At 44.8% G+C, this 16,106-nt stretch overlaps 1 non-coding gene across 1 annotated transcript; it reads left to right on the top strand.

Moving 5' to 3' along the window:
* The first annotated feature begins 1,620 nt into the window (after positions 1–1,620).
* On the top strand, positions 1,621–1,725 carry LOC115895550. The gene has a single exon (XR_004055746.1). It is a non-coding gene; the product is annotated as a U6 spliceosomal RNA (small nuclear RNA).
* Positions 1,726–16,106: the final 14,381 nt, after the last annotated feature.

Genomic DNA, 16,106 nt, shown 5'->3' with positions numbered 1-16,106 from the left:
AACATATCCTAAAATACAACTCACCACCCAAGTTCAGGCGGTCAGGCGTTCGCCGATGCTCTGTTGGCTGCCCTCCTCTTCCCGCTCTGCTCCAGCCCCGCCCCAGCCTCCGACCCTGGGGACCGCTGTCTCGCTGCCGAGGAAGCTGCGCCGCACCGGCCTCGCCTCTGCCGCCACCTGGCGCCCGGCCGGGGCACGACGCCCTGGACGGCCTCCGTAATAATATGAGCCGCGCGCCCCCGTGGGCGCCCCTGCCCCTCGCGGCCGCGCGCCTCGGCTCCCTTCCGTGGGCTGCAGGTCTCACCCCCAATCCCACTCCCACGTGGACCCGGGTTCCCTCCGGGTTGAAAGCAGGGAACCTGCAAGGCTACTCATCCTAAAAACGACCTTAATCCTGCTAGCCTCCAGGAGCCCCGCACCCTGCTCGCCCTGGTCCCGGGGAAGGCACCCCATCCCGCCATCCCACACCCCAGAGCGGATCCAGGGCTACATTCTCCCAGTAGCTCCGTCAGGGCCCTGAATGACCCCCGCACACCCGTGCGCACTTCCCCGGGGCTGGCCTGACTCCTTACACCTGCAGCCCCTTCTTCCCTCAGGCCCTCAGCTGCTGTCAAAGCCAGTGTCCTCAAGACTGCGCCTGTCACGGTCCTGCGTGGTCCCCAGGCAGTCCGCGCCTAGACGCATCCTACTGGATCGCCCAGAGGCCTCAACGGAGGGCTGTGCTTTCTTCTTTTTTTCTTTCTTTTTTAGGGGGGCAGGGGAGGCAGGGTGTTGAGCCTTGCTCTGTCGCTCAGGCTGGAGTGCTGTGGCGCGATCTCGGCTCACTGCAACCTCGCCTCCCGGGTTCAAGCAATTTCCTGCCTCAGCCTCCCGAGTAGCTGGGACTACAGGGCCCTCCCATCACACCCAGCTAATGTTTTTAGAGATGGGGTTTCATCGTGTTGGCTAGGCTGGTCTTGAACTCCTGACCTCAAGTTATCCCCCCGCCTCAACCTCCCTAAGTGCTGAGATTATAGGCATGAGCCACTGCTCTGGCCCTTAAAATCCACTTTTCATTGCACATCACAATACAATTGAGAAATGGTTTGTCGTTGTTATGTAGAATAAGAGATGACACTTCAAAATGATTTTTAAAAATTTTTGCTCAGCTCATGAGGCACCAACTTATTGAGACTTTTTACCTTTCCAATTTGCTTCAAATGCCAAACGACCATTGAATGGTCAACGCTGAGCTGTCAGCAACTTCTCCTGTAGCTGTAAGAGGATCAGCTTTGATGATTGCTGTCAATTGATCACTCAACTTCCGATGGCCGGCCTCTATTTGCAAAACTTCTCGAACCACCGCTGCACTGTGTGTGCCCTAGCAGTTCCTGGGCCAAATGCGTTGTTGATGTTGCCAGTTGTCTCTTCTGCATTTTGACCTCAAATAAGAAAATTGCTCGAATTTGCTTTTTGTCTAACATCATTTCCATAGTCTAAAATAAACATAAAATAAACAGCAAGTAATAAGTCATTAGCAAAAAAACATAAAGCAAGAAATGCCCATTAATGATGTATAACGTCATATTTATTTAAGAACATATTCCAATATCAAACAGCAAATTCCAGCAGTGCAAAAACCACAATTACTTTTGCATTCACCTAAAATTGGAATGACACAGAGAAGACTAGCATGGCCCCTAAAAAATAAATACATAAAAATAAACTGCAGAAGGGATTATTTTATTTAGTTTAATTTGTTTTGTTTGTTTGTTTGTTTAGACCTACATACTGGTCACTTTTTCGTCCTCACATTTTTGTGTGTCTGACCTTCATCTGGCATCATATTCCTTCTGCCTGATTTACAGGTATATTCTTTACAAATTTTCCTAGTGAGGATGTCTAGTGGCAAACACTCATTTTGTTTACCTGAAAATGTCTTTATCTTACCCTAATTTTTTTTAGACTAGATCTCACTGTTGTTGGAGTGCAGTGGCGCAATCATAGCTTGTGGTATCCTCCATCTCCTGGGCTCAAACGATCCTCCCGCCTCAGCCTCCCGAGTAGCTGGAACTACAGGCATGCACTGCCACGCCCAGCTAACATTTAAAAAATTTTATTAGAGACAAGGTCTCAGTGTGTTACCCAGGCTGGTCCTGAACTCTTGAGTTCAAGCTCCCTGCCTCCCAAAGTGCTGGGATTACAGGCGTGAGCCACTGCAACCGTATTTTGCTTTCATTCTTTTTTTTTTTTTTTTGAGACAGAGTTTCCCTCTTGTTGCCCAGGCTGGAGTGCAGTATCTCAGCTCACTGCAACCTCCACCTCTTGGATTCAAGTGATTCTCCTGCCTCAGCCTCCCAAATAGCTGGGATTACAGCACGCACCACACACCTGGCTAATTTTTTTTGTATTTTTAGTAGAAATGGGGTTTCACCATGTCGGTCAGGCTGGTCTTGAACTCATAACCTCAGGTGGCCCACTCACCTTGACCTCCCAAAGTGCTGGGATTACAGGCATGAGCCACCGCGCCCAACGCTCTAAATATTAAAATATATCTTTTTTCTACTTACAGTATTTTAGGTACACAATTATTTTCTTTCAGCCCACTAACAATATTCCATTTTTAGCTCTGCCTCTGTTGTGGGTGATGAAAATAGATCTTTGTTCATTTGAACATCTCCATCTTCTTCACTGGCTGCTTTGGAGGCTTCTCTTAGTTGTTGGTGCTTGATAATTCATTATGGTGTGCCTAAGTGTAGATTCATTTATTCCATTTACTTATTCATTAGAAATTCTCAGGAATTATAATAATTATAATAAATTATAATTGTAATATATATTTTTAAATTTATGTATATTTTATATATATATCATTTACATATAATATATAATAATAATTATAATAATTATTATTATTATTATCATCATCATCATTTTTGAGACAGAGTCTCACTCTGTTGTCCAGGCTGGAGTGCAGTGGCATGATCTTGGCTCACTGCAACCTCCGCCTCCTGAGCTCAAGCGATTCTCCTGCCTCAGCCTCCCGAGTAGCTGGGATTACAGGTGCCCGCCACTACGCGCAGCTAAATTTTGTGTTTTAGTAGAGACGGGGTTTCACCATGTTGGTCAGGCTAGTCTCGAACTCCTGACCTCGGGTAATCCACCCACCTGCACCTCCCAAAGTGCTGGTGTTACAGGCGTCAGTCACCGCACTCGGCCTCTCAGGAACTGTTTCTGAGGAACCATTCTTAGAAATATTTCTACAAATATAATCTTAGCCTTATTCTTTCTCTTCCCTCTGAAATTCCAACACCCATATGATAGGCCTTGTCATTGTATTCTCCAAGTTTCTTAACTTTTCTTTCATATTTTCTATCTCTTTTTCTCTCTATACTGCATTCTGGGTAATTCTATGAGATTTATTTTGTACTTCACCAATTTTATCTTCGTCTGTGTCTTCCGTTAAACCTCTCCATTTGCTTTGATAATTTATTTATTTATTTATTTATTTATTTATTTATTTATTTTATTTTATTTTTTTTTTGAGACAGAGTCTCGCTCTGCCCCAGGCTGGAGTGCAGTGGCCGGATCTCAGCTCACTGCAAGCTCCGCCTCCCGGGTTCACGCCATTCTCCTGCCTCAACCTCCCGAGTAGCTGGGACTACAGGCCCCGCCACCTCGCCCAGCTAATTTTTTTGTATTTTTAGTAGAGACGGGGTTTCACCGTGTTAGCCAGGATGGTTTCAATCTCCTGACCTCGTGATTCGCCCGTCTCGGCCTCCCAAAGTGCTGGGATTACAGGCTTGAGCCACCGCGCCCGGCCGATAATTTATTTTTTGTCTTTGTAATGTGGTTCTTTTTCAAATGTGCTTGGTCAATATTTTTCGATTTTTTAATTCTAAACAAACATACACAAAAAGTTGAAATAATAGTATAATGAACTGTTATTTATCAGTTGTTAATATTTTTGCTATATTTGTTTTATCTATTTTTCTATAGATTATTTTGCTAAAAGATTCGAAATAAGTTGCACACATGACATTTGACTCCTAAGTACTTCAGTGGAAAAGAAGCTTCTAAGAATACTGGCATTTTTTTACAAATCCAGAATTCCGTCATTATGCCTAAGTACCAATCATCTCCTAACATCATTTAATACCTACTCCGCGTTCACATTTGCTTGATTGTCCCTAAAATGTCTTATTTTTCCAAGGATTTAATAAGGGTTCATGTCTTACATTTTTATTATGCCTTATTTTAATAGCTTTTATGAGATATAATTGACCTATGTGAAACTGCGCATATTAAAGGGTAGAGTTTGATAGGTTTTGACATGTGTGTAGATGTGAAACTTCCATTACAACCGATGCGTGAACATATCCTGTCACTCCTAAACATCTTCTTGTCCTCCTTTGTACTCTTTCTACTCCCTGCTCTCCAATTCCCAGGCAGTTACTGATCTTTTTTCAGTCACTACTGATTAGATTTCATTTTCTAGCATTTTTAGTGAATGGAATTATACACTAAATCTTCTTTTCTGTCTGGTTTCTTTTGCCTTGAATGGTTATCTTCAGATTTATCCATGTTGTTGCATGAATCAATACTCGTTCCTTTTAACTGCAGATAGGGTGAAATTCATACTTCAGTAAGACTGAGTTATCCAACCTATGAACACAGTACATCTCTCCATCTATTCAAGTTTCCTTTAATTTCTCCCAGTGATATTCTGCAATTTGCAATGTTCAGATATTGTCCATATTTTGCAAAATATATCACTAAATGTTTCATATTTTTGATATTATGTTAAAATATATTGTTTATGTAGTTTCAAATTTATCGTTGCTGTTTTTTAAAGATTGGCTCTGTATCCTGTAAGCTTACTAAACTCGTTAATAAATTGTTGTAGCTTTTTTGTTGATTCCAAAAGGATTTTTCAGCTAAAGAAATGTGTTTTCTGGCCAGGTGTGGTGGCACATGCCTGTAATCCCAGTTACTTGGGGGGCTGAGCCAGGAGAATCGCTTGAACCCTGGAGGCAGAGGTTGCAGTGAGCTGAGATCACGTGCCACTGCACTCCAGCCTGGGCAAAAACAGTGAGACTCCAGGAAAGAAGGAAGAAAGGAAAGAAAGAAGGAAGGGAGTGAGGGAGGGAAAGAAAGAGAAAGAGAGAGAGGGAGAGAGGGAGGCAGGGAAGGAAGAAAGAAAGCAAGCTATTATCTAATAGCTTTCCTGCTATTAGAGAGAAAAATTAGTCTTTGACCATTAATTATTATGCTAGCTATAGTGCTTTATATATATATATATATATATAGAGAGAGAGAGAGAGAGAGAGAGAGAGAGAGAGAGAGAAGCCCTTTATCCTATTAAAGACATGCCCTTCCTTTCCTCCTAGTTTGTGTTTCTATCATGCATGAATGCTGGATTGGATTTGCTAAAATTGTGTTAAGAAATTTTGCATTTATATTCATGAGGGCGCTCAGCCTGTCCTTTTGTTGTTGTGGTTGTGGTTGTTGTGGTTGTTGTTGTTGTTGTTGTTTTGGTGAGATGGAGTCTCGCTCTGTCATCCAGGCTGGAGTGCTGGGGCGTGATCTTGGCTCACTGCAACCTCTGCCTCCCAGGTTCACGCCATTCTCCTGCCTCAGCCTCCCGAGTAGCTGGGACTACAGGCGCCCACCACCACGCCCGGCTAGTTTTTTGTATTTTTAGTAGAGACGGGGTTTCACTGTGTTAGCCAGGATGGTCTTGATCTTCTGACCTTGTGATCTGTCCACCTCAGCCTCCCAAAGTGCTGGGATTACAGGCTTGAGCCACCGTGCCTGGCCTTGATGTTGTCTTTCTTGCAACATGTTTTTTGGGTCTTTGTATCAGGGCAACACTGGTCTCTGAATTGGGAAGTATTTCTCTCTTGACTCTTTCGTAACAGTTTAGTATTGGCACAGTTTTCAAGTCATAGAAACAATGTTTCGGCTTTTGGATTTGTTGGTGGTTTGTTCTCAGCTGCCAAGGATGAAACACCAGCAGATAGGGTACAAGCTATGCAAAGGTAATGAAGAAGGAAAAAGGTTTGGCATAGATCATTTGCTGCCAGACACTGTCACATGTTGTTGTTGTTGTTGTTGTTGTTTATTGAGACAGAGTCTCACTCTGTTGTCCAGGATGGAGTGCAGTGGCACGATCTCAGTTCACTGCAACCTCTGCCTCCCAGGCTCAAGTGATTCTCCTGCCTCAGCCTCCCAAGTAGCTGGGACTACAGATATGCACCACCATGCCTGGCTAATTTTCGTGTTTTTAGTAGAGATGGGGTTTCACCATGTTGGCCAGGTTGGTCTTGAACTCCTGACCCGAAGCAATCTGCATGCCTCGGCCTCCCAAAGTGCTGGGATTACAGGTATGAGCCACCGCGCCTGGCTTGTTGCATGTTTAATCTCTTTTCATTGTCTCACAATTTCCTGAAGAGTGTAAGATGACTCTCATTTTACAAGTTTGTTAAGAGAGGTTAAATATTCGCCTAAAATAGCACAGTAAGTCTTGGAGTTGGGATGGAAAAGCAGACTCAAGGCCTCTAGAGGCTCCACCCTTTCTTACACCAGGTGAGCAGGGTGCAGAACATGCCTAGTAGTTGAGGAAACTGTGCTCTGGAAATTTCATCTGAGTTCACTCTAGAGTTGTTTAATTTCACAGATTCCAAATTGAACTAAATCCTGACACTGGTTTGCTAAATCAAGTTTAGCCTAAAGCCGCCTCCTAACATATTTTAAGTTCAGCCTGAAGGTTTCTCTGTACGTCTTGTGAACTATATAGCAAGTGGAGATGTAAACAGACCATAGCCTACACCTGATTTGGCCAATCAAATGTAGCCAACTGTTTGAACTGTGTTTTGTTTTGTTTTTAGACAGAGCTTCGCTCTTGTTGCCCAGGCTGGAGTGCAGTGGCGTAATCTCGGCTCACCCCAACCTCTGCCTCCCAGGTTCAAGCAACTCTTCTGCATCAGCCTCCCAAGTAGCTGGGATTACAGGCACACACACCACCACGCCTGGCTAATTTTGTATTTTTAGTAGAGACAGGATTTCTCCATGTTGGTCAAGCTGGCCTTGAACTCCCAACCTCAGGTGATCCACTCACTTAGGGCTCCCAAAGTGCTGGGAATATAGGCGTGAGCCACCTCGCCCAGCCTGAACTGTGTTTAAATAAGGCACATGCTGAGTTGTAAACAATCCAGCTGCTTCTGTACCTCACTTCCATTTTCTGTACATCTCTTTCCTTTTCTTTCCATAAATCTTCCACCATGTGGGCGCACTGGAGTCTCTGAACCTGTTGTGATTCCGGGGGCTGCCTGATTCTCAAATCATTCATTGTTCAATTAAACTCCTTTAAATTTAATTCGGCTAAAGTTTTTCCTTCATCAAGTTGAAACTGTCTGGAGTAGTTCCAGGGATAAACTAACTCAGTTTAGCACCTAAGCAAATAGAAATAATATGATAGTGAAAATAATACTAATAACAACTTATAAAAAGTAGATACATAAAGTGGTTGCTAAATCCTATCTGAAATTTGTAGTGATACCAGGCAACCTCCTCTCATGACTTTCTCAGGAAGCACTTGGCAGCCCAAGAAAATGGACACAGTTCCATATGACAGGGATCATTGGAGGGATCATGTGAGGAACGGCAAGGAATTGGGCTGGTGGTGAGGGTCTGGGGGGAAGAGTTAGGTTGCTAACAAGAGCGTCCTATCAAAAAGCAAAGTCAGCTGCTCTGAAATAAGGAACAGTGTTACTCAAATGTAACTTCCCAATGGGCTCACCTTGCCTGCTGGCTAAACAGAGTCAATGTATCAAGACAGGGGAATTGCAATAGACAAAGAGTAATTCACGCAGAGCCAGCTGGGCAGGAGACTAGCGTTTCATTATTACTCAAATCAGTCTCCCCCAGCATTAGGGGGGCAGAATTTTTAAGGACAACTTGGTAGGTGGGGGGAAGCCAGTGACCCGGGAGTGCTGATTGGTCAGAGATGAAATCATAGGGAGTCGGAGCTGACTTCTTGTGCTGAGTCAGTTCCTGTGTGGGAGACACAAGATCACATGAACCAGTTTATCCATCTGGGTGGTGCCAGCTTGAATGCAGGGTCTGCAAAATGTCACAAGCACTGATCTGAGGAGCAGCTTAGGGAGGGTTAGAATCTTGTAGCCTCTAGCTGCATGACTCCTAAACTATAATTTCCCTCCCTCCCTTCCTTCCTTCCTTCTCTCTTTTTCTTTCTCTCTCTTTCCTTCCTTCCTTCCTTTCCCTCCCTCCCTCCTTCCTTCTGCATGACTCTTAAACCTTCTTTTTTTCTTTTCTTTCCTTCTTTCTTTCTTTCTCTTTCTTTCTTTCTTTTTCTTTTTCTCTTTCCTTCCTTCCTTCCTTTTTCTTTCTTTCCTTTCTGTCTCTCTCTCTCTCTTTCTTTCCTCTTTCCCCATTCCCTCTCCTCCCCTCCCTTCCCCTCCCCTCTCTTCCCTTCTCTTTTCTTTCAACAGTTTTGCTCTTGTTGCCCAGGCTACAGGGCAATGGTGCTATCTCGGCTCACTGCAACCTCTGCCTTCCAAGTTCAAGCAATTCTCTGCCTCAGCCTCCCGAGTAGCTGGGACTACAGGCGCCCACCACCACGCCTGGCTAATTTTTGGATTTCAGTAGAGACAGGATTTCACCATGTTGGCCAGGCTGGTCTCGAACTCTTAACCTCAGGTGATTCACCTGCCTCAGCCTCCCAAAGTGCTGGGATTACAGGTGTGAGCCACCACGCCCAGCTGTTTAATCTCTTTTTAATAAAATATTTCATTGTGTTATAATTTGATTCTCCCAGCACCATTTGAGGTATACGCGTGGTGTTAGTCCAGTTTTAACACACTTGCTCAATTCGTGGAAAATGAACAGCACAGCTGTTCTCCAGAGATGCTCAGATCCGCAGCCCAGTGCTTTTTTTCCGTATGTTCTTTACCCACACCAGCTCTGATTCCAATTTTTTGAGTTTATACCCGGATCCTGCACCACCCTTCTCCAGCCTCTGGTCCTTGACATCGTTTCTTTATTCATCTGCACCAAGGACTGAAGCAGAAGTAACAATCTGTTTGAACAATGTCTACATTCAGAACATACTAGAAGATACAGCACACTTCTTACACGGATCAGCAATTCAGCGATGTTCTCTTTTCATTTTTCGCTTAGAGCTTCACGTTGGTGGGAAGCTTGTTTGGCCATAAAAAGAACTGCCAAGCACAGGTACGCCACGACCCTGCAGGTTCCTGGGGAGAGGCAGCACGTCTTCTTTGGAGAGGACAGTTAAATATGTCCCCTCTGACACAACTACACCGACCCTTTTCCAAGCTCTGCAGCCATCCTCCCCACCCAGTGAAACAAAATGTAGTAGACTTCTGTTGTTTAATTGCACTTAATACACCTTTTTTTTCTTTCAACCACTTTGAACAAACTTACATATTGTCAATAAATCTTTTGAGCTTCCATTTCTATAAAACATTCTGGGGCAGTGTACAGTACAAACTTCAGTGACACAAACTACCATTTGGAAGTATGATCTATGTGTGTATTTCCACTTAAATAAGAACACGTAGTTCCATGGAAATGTTACCCTGTAGCAATTTTCTAGGCCTCCCAGCCTTCAGCCCTGACTAATGGCTTCAATTCATTCTTCCAGAAAATTAAAGAAGCTGTTGTCATTCTGTGGTGGATACAAAGTTAGATAATTTTTCTCCCAAAAAGATAAAACACATAAATATTCTTATATTTGGAGGCAGGAAAATCTCATCTGTTCAATTCCTCCCAGAAATGAGAGGTTTAATGCAAGCTGAGCCTCCCTACCAACCAACTAACTTCACCTGCCCAGGGGGACAGGAAGAAGCAGCATGGACTATTTCCTTTCCACACACCCACTCCTCCCGATCACTTTACTTTCATTACTTTATTTACTTTAGAGACAAGATCTCATTCTGTTGCCCAGGCTGCAGTGCAGTGAAGTGACCATAGCTCACTGCAGCCTTGAACTTTAGGGCTCAAGCGATCCTCCCACCTCAGCCTCCCAAGTGTCGGGATTACATGCATAAGCCACCATACCGGCCACCCATGCTTACTTTAAATTGCAGGAAGCAATTGCAGTCAATGTTTTTGGGAGTGATGGCTGCTCTGTGAAGCTTAAAAATTCCAACATATTTTCTTCCGTAGATTCCCGAAAGACGCTGAGAGCCTTTCACTTCACAGAAAAAACACAGGTGTCAAGCCGTGTGACCCCAGGAAAAATCACGTGACCTTTCTAGGTTTCAAATTGTAAAATGAGAAAGTTGAACTAGCTGCTTTCTGAGCTCGTCACAAAGTTTAATATTCTACGACTTTTCTAGGATTGAACAATAAAACATCAAGCACTTTTTTTTTTAAAGAAAATATATTGAATGATGGTTATAAGTCAATGGCCCTGGAATTCATCCATTTCTAGGGTTCAGAGTGTTCCTGTCTGCTCGTTTGATCACAGCCGGGAGAGCACACTTGGCTATAATAAAAATAAAAACGTACTAATGATTCACGAGTATACTTACAGCCATCTTTCTTTATGCAGATCACCGATAGCACGGAACTGCCCCTCTCCGGGGAGGTAGGGTACACAGAGGGCAGCCACCTCGAAAGAGAAGACAGCCCTCTCCAAGCCGCTTCAGTCCTCAACACAGCCAGCCTATTGCCGGCCAGTCTTCATCTGGAGCCAAGGTACATGGGAAAATGGGTGCTGTTCCTCCCCAACCATCCCAGCCTTCTCCTCTGTCCCTGCTGACCTCAGTCCCACCAGCCAGCATGCATGCTGAGTGTTGCTCTCCCCCTACCATCCCAACCTTCTTCCCCATCGCTCCCCACCTCAGCCCCTCCTACCAGCACGCATGCTGAGTGTGCTCTCCCTCGCCCACCCCCAGACTGCTTGCCCCATCATCAAGACTCCCGTGGCATCTTCAGATTCAAAACCTTCTCAGGGACGTCCTCAATTCTCCTTAGCAGACCCAGGTCTCAGCTCACACCTGCACCTGCCGTGGGCTTTGTCACAGACGTGTCTGCCCACCGCGGAGCCCTCCAGACTTCCTGGCAGCCGCTCACGCCGCTTTGCCCCAGGTTTCCATGCAGCTGTGCCATGCCTGGGTTCTGCACCTCACACCCTGGGTATTTCTCTGAAGCTGACTCTCTCAGCGTCCTTTCCTCAAGCTCCTGCGCTATCCTCCCCTTCCCTGTGGGTGGGCGCTCCTCAAGCTTCCTGCCTGCCCAAGCCCCCCACTGCTCCTCTTGGGCATGCTTCTGGGAGTGCATCCGTGGCTCCCCAAGTGTGCTTCCAGTCCTGAGCCCTCCGGTGCACCCCACACCTACATTTCCAAATACCCAGGGATCCGTGCAGCAAAGTCCTACCACCACACCACAGTCATCCTGTCACACCCAAACTCCCTGCTCCATCCAATCTGCCTCTCTTCTCGCGACCATCTTGCTTGCCTGGGTGGCACTCCTTGATTCCCTGGCGAATCTGTCTGATCAGTCAGCTGGCCTGGACCACTGTTGCGGGAAACTGAGGACTAGAGAGACTGATAGGGAGAATAGGAGGATTGTTTATTTAAGGTACTCACCAGCTTAGTGGATTCATATCCAAAGAGCTGAGCATTGAACAAAGACTGAGCAGGGTTTTTATAAGCAAACTTACAGAAGCAAACTAAAGCAGTTAATCATATGGTAGGTCACATAATCTATAGCATAGCATAACTTAACTTGTGGCCTTGTATAGCTTGTAGCTTGTAACTGCATTGAAAGAAAAACAAGAACTGGCTAAATACAGACATTTGTAAAACATAGTTAATGCCTAAGAAGCCAGGGAAAGGAGTAACAGTAAAGGAATTTGTCTTTTTCCCTTTTTTTTTTTTCCCTTCAACTTTGGCCTGGAAGAGGGTGGCGGTGGGGGTGGTGTCTGGAGCCCATTCCTTTGGCCTTGGTTTTTTAAACAGCATTATCTTGTAACTGTCTTTGAAGTGAGCTTGCCAGGCAGAAGAAAACTTGTCCTTTTCTTTTTAACCCTTGCCTTGCCTGTTACTTTTCTTGGAGTGAATAAATGCATATTTATTTTTAAATTTCTGCCTCACCATGACGTCACTGGTGTGGTTGCCAGGCTCGGCTCGTCACCTCTTCCTGTCTGGTCCTGCTGCTGCAGCCTGGTGTGGACACCTGCCTCCTCTTGACCCCTGGCTTTTGTCACCTCAACGAACCTCTGCTTCCAGGCTCTCCTCTCACAGTCCTTCTGCTCTCCTGCCATCGGAGTCCCAGCTCTCCCCTTTAAGCCTGACCTTTTCTCTCCTAAGCTAAAATATTATGATGGTTTGCCAATTCCTGCACTAAGGATTTAAACATAGAACATGTGATACTTAAGACGTGCAAAATGGTAGAAGTCTTGCTATGGACACCTGCACGCCCAGCAGCACCTCCATGACATGAGGCTGGAGCCCTGTGTCCTCACAGCTGCTGCAGTGCCTAACTCCAGGGCCCCTGTCCAGGCCTGTTTGCTATGCCCAAGAGTTGTGCTGTGAAAGGAGGCCTGCCTGTCACTCTCCCCTGTTTTATTCCTCCTTTGGGGACATGATCCACAGAGAGAGAGAGAGCTGGGAAGTTTATCATTACCAGCCATTTCTTTTTCCTTTGCTGCCTCTTATCTCTAAGCTACATATAGCACTGTTTTGCCTGCTTTATATAAGTGACATCATGTTGTACATATCTTTATGCATCATTTTTTACTTTGATTTCTTTCTTTTCTTTCTTTTCCTCCTTTCTTTTGTTTTCTCTTTCTTTCTCCCTTTCTTTCTCTCTTTCTTTCTTCCTTCCTTCTTTTCTTTTTTTTTCTTTTCCTTTTTTGAGACAGAGACTCACTCTGTCGCCCAGGCTGGAGTGCAGTGGCACCATCTCGGCTCACTGTAATCTCTGCCTCCTGGATTCAAGCAATTCTCCTGACCTCAGGTGATCTGCCTGCCTTGCCCTCCCAAAGTGCTAGGATACAGGTGTGAGCCATCACGCCCAACCTCAATTTCTTTTTTAATAGAGATAGGTCTCACTCTGTTGCCCAGGCTGGAGTGCAGTGGTGCAGTCACACTCACTGCAGCCTCCACCCTCCCGGGCTCACGGGATCCTCCCCCATCAGGGTCCTGAGTAGCCAGGACTACAGGTGTGCCCCGCCATGGCTGGCTAATTCACTTTCAATTTTGTTCATTTTCACTGCTATGTAGAATTCCATTGTATACTATACAATAATCTTCTCATCTATTCTCCCGTAGATGTAATTTTTGCAATTTCTAATTTAAAAAAACCATTATAAATAATATTACTTTAGTTCATGTCACTGCACTTTGGCCTGGGCAACAGATCAAGACCCCTGTCTCAAAAAAAAAAAAATCACTTTAAACATTCTTATGCATGTCTCTGTGTATATAAATGTCCTGGAATGTAAGAGTGGACATTCTAGGGTTTAAATCATTTCAACATGATTGAAATAATTTACTTCTTTCTTGCCAGCAGTGCCTGAAAATTCCTGCTGTGCATCTTCATCTTCATTTGGTGTGATTAGACTTCCCAATATTTACTAAACTCTGGGCTTTTCAGTTTTGGGAATTTCTAAGGAGGTTAAACTTCTCTTCATTTTTCTTTCCTTCTCACTGATCTGCCTTCTTATTTTTTCTCTATTTTAAAAATCAGGTTATATATTTAATCTAGCTATTGTAATGATATATTCGAGATACTAGTATTCTATCAGATAATGTGTTATAAATATCTTTTGCCATTCTGTAGCTAATTTAGCTTATTTTGTCACTTCATAGATTCAAGTTTTGAGTGTAATGTAATTTTTTTTTTTTTATGGAGCCTGGCTCTGTGGCCCAGGTTGGAATGGCAGGTGGCGTGACATCGGTTCACTGCAACCTCTGCCTCCCGGGTTCAAGCAATTCTCCCGCCAACGTGCCCGGCTAATTTTTTGTAATAGACAATTTTGTTTTTACAGTTTTACATTTACAGAATATTGGAGCAGCTAATAAAGCTTTCATCCACACCCCCTCCCACAATATTTCCCCTATTAATATTATCCTGCATTTGTGTGGTACCATTATTTGTTACAATTATTTTTTTCGAGATGGAGTTTTTGCTCTGTTGCCCAGGCTAGAGTGCAATGGTGCAATCTTGGCTCACTGCAACCTCCACCTCCTGGGTTCAAGCGATTCCCCTGCCTCAGCCTCCCGAGCAGTTGGAATTACAGTGCCCTCCAGCACGCCCGGCTACTTTTTGCATTTTTTAGTAGAGATGGGGTTTCACCATGTTGGCCAGGCTGGCCTCAAACTCCTGACCTCAGGTGATCCGCCCGCCTTGGCCTCCCAAAGTGCTGGGATTACAGGCGTGAGCCACCGCGCCCGGCCAGTCTGTACTACTTTGTTATGACAACTCCAGGAAACTAATACAACACTCCAAAGAGAAACTTGCAAACGTGTAGCAGCAGATGTATACAAGAATGTGCTGTGCATGCTTGAATAGCAGCTCTGTTCTCAGGAGCAAAAACCTGGAGACATTTCAAATGTCCATTAATAGAAAAGTGGGGCCGGGCGCGGTGGCTCAAGCCTGTAATCCCAGCACTTTGGGAGGCCGAGACGGGCGGATCACGAGGGTCAGGAAGATCGAGACCATCCTGGCTAACATGGTGAAACCCCGTCTCTACTAAAAATACAAAAAACTAGCCGGGCGAGGTGGCGGGCGCCTGTAGTCCCAGCTACTCGGGAGGCTGAGGCAGGAGAATGGTGTGAACCCGGGAGGGCGGAGCTTGCAGTGAGCTGAGATCCGGCCACTGCACTCCAGCCCGGGCGACAGAGCAAGACTCCGTCTCAAAAAAAAAAAAAAAAAAAAAAAAAGAAAAGTGGATCCATAAATTATGATTTAATCAGAACATAAAAGCAGCCCAAATGGAGAACATTACAGCAACATGCAACAATATGGATGAATATGGGCAATAAATATTCAGCAAATAAAATGAATTTCAAAGATGGCACACAGTATGAGGTTAACTGTTTTTTGCAAAGTTAAAAGTTATCAATTAGGCATTGTCTTTCTGGAATGTCTACACATAGCACATACTATACTACACCACCCTATACTACCTTACACAACACTACACTACACTACACTACACTACCTTATACAACACTACACTACACTACACCACCTTATACAACACTACCCTACACTATCCTACACCACACTATCCTACCCTACCCTATGCTACCCTACACTACAATACAGTACTCTACACTACAATAACCTACCCTACATGACAGTACTCTACACTACACTACACTACTCTATACTACACTGCACTATGCTACCCTACACTAAGCTACACTACAATACACTACACTAATCTACCCTACCCTACAGTACCCTACACTACACTACCCTACACTACACTACTCCACGCCACACCACACAACACTACTATCAAAAGGAACACAAGGGAAAGAACAATCCAGGGTCTGGGCAGTCAGGAGGTGGCAGAGGCAGCACACAGCGTGGGGAAGACATGCAAGTAGACGCAGTTATTGCCAAGTTTAGTTTTCACATTAGGTAGTGGGTTTCACAGGTGCTCATTATGTTTTTACAAAGGAACATATCTGTAAAAAGGGCCACGCGTGGGCTAAGCATGATGATTTACTGTGAAGCAAGGGTAACGATGAACTCAAGCTGGTGCACATGACTCCAGTAAGAAAAACATACAAGTGAACATACTTAGTTCTGTTGCTGTGGAGGAAGACAGAACAGAAGCAGAGAAACAGCTCGCTGTTTCTGCCACATCCCTTTGATCTGCCATTTAGGTAATTTCCAGTTCCTCGGCTGTGGAAAGCGTGGTGAGGACGTGACATGCACGGATTTATACAGATGCACAGCATCTTCCGGAGGGAAAAGAGTAGATGTGTGGATGTGAGATCCGTCAGGCCAAGGGTTTATCTACCAAGATGAGCAAGGACTCACACTCCAGAAAGTGACACCCTTGCTTACACCCTGCGAAGAGCACAGAAGGTTGTCAGCTTCCCAAATTTTTACTA

Source organism: Rhinopithecus roxellana, chromosome 21 (assembly GCF_007565055.1).
Source record: "Rhinopithecus roxellana isolate Shanxi Qingling chromosome 21, ASM756505v1, whole genome shotgun sequence".
NCBI classification, from domain to species: Eukaryota; Metazoa; Chordata; class Mammalia; order Primates; family Cercopithecidae; genus Rhinopithecus; species Rhinopithecus roxellana.
Note: the sequence above shows the minus strand (reverse complement) of the source record. Positions and strands in the feature narration are given on the sequence as shown.